We start from the raw sequence: 1,036 nt of genomic DNA, 5'->3' as shown, positions 1-1,036 counted from the left end.
ATGGTTGTTCCACACATAGTGGCGCACTTCTCAAATATATACCTAGAGATCTCCATGGGTCAACCACAAAAAACTGAGCCAGCAAGATCTCAAATACCGGGACAATTGTTAGAGATGCAAAGCCAGCTTAATAGTCAAAATCCTCTGCAAATTGCAAAGAGTCACTTCCTTGCCCCCCATAGCAACAAAGGCTCCTACCGAACTGCCATCAATTGTTGGTCCTCCTCTATCATTCTATCAGCAATGGCCTTGGTACCTACTCTTGATTCTAATCTAGTAGCCTCTCCTCTGGAGTCTATCTGGGGGCTGCTCTGGCTCTGGAAATCTTTGTTTTAATACCCTTTTGTAAACAAGGATAGGCCGTGCTTGTCCCTATCTACCTGCCAATCTCTTTCTCTCTCGCTATGTCTGCTCAACATTGTGCTATTATTGAGCACTTTGCTATTGGTCACTCTCCATGAAGTCTTGTTGTTGTGTAGAACTCTAGTGTGACTATGAGGATTGTCTCCTCCTCCGACCAGTTAGTCATCTCTGTTGTCTCTCTCTAGGGAAATTCCTTACCAAGTGCCCCATCTCATGCCATCTAAGACACAAGTTCGGTCTACCCATAACAACAATCCTCTACGAGTGCAACACACCTTTTCACTCAAAAGTGATGATATCTAAAAAGACTAAGGAAGGGGTACTAGCCACATTTATAGGTGACACAGATGTCTGAAGCTGCATTGAACGCTTAAATGATATACCAAAGATAGAACCCATCTACATCAACATGTCTGGCTATAATTGGCATTGAAGGTGGCATAATACTCGAGAGAGATCTATTGAACTTAAACCCCTTCTCAAACTCAAATGGCAGTGAGTGTGATAAAGGGTGGGAGCAATATATGCGGAGGACGTACCAGTGTGCATGAGTGAGTTGGGGGGGGGGAGGTGTGACAACCTTAGAGCAGGCTATGCAAGCAAAATAGGTGGGCATCAAGGGCGACTCTGCAAGGCGGAGGTAGGCAAGCGCAAGCATAGGTGGCGGGCCAGT

The 1,036-nt window shown here is 45.5% G+C and overlaps 1 pseudogene; it reads left to right on the top strand.

Annotated features, from left to right (window-relative positions):
• Positions 1 to 243: 243 nt before the first annotated feature.
• LOC147442882 (uncharacterized) overlaps positions 244 to 1,036 on the top strand; it is a 2,619-nt pseudogene continuing 1,826 nt past the window's right edge.

Source organism: Adiantum capillus-veneris, chromosome 14 (genome assembly GCF_014529385.1).
Source record: "Adiantum capillus-veneris isolate H3 chromosome 14, ASM1452938v2, whole genome shotgun sequence".
Lineage (NCBI taxonomy): Eukaryota > Viridiplantae > Streptophyta > Polypodiopsida > Polypodiales > Pteridaceae > Adiantum > Adiantum capillus-veneris.
This window is presented reverse-complemented; position numbering and strand designations above follow the sequence as displayed.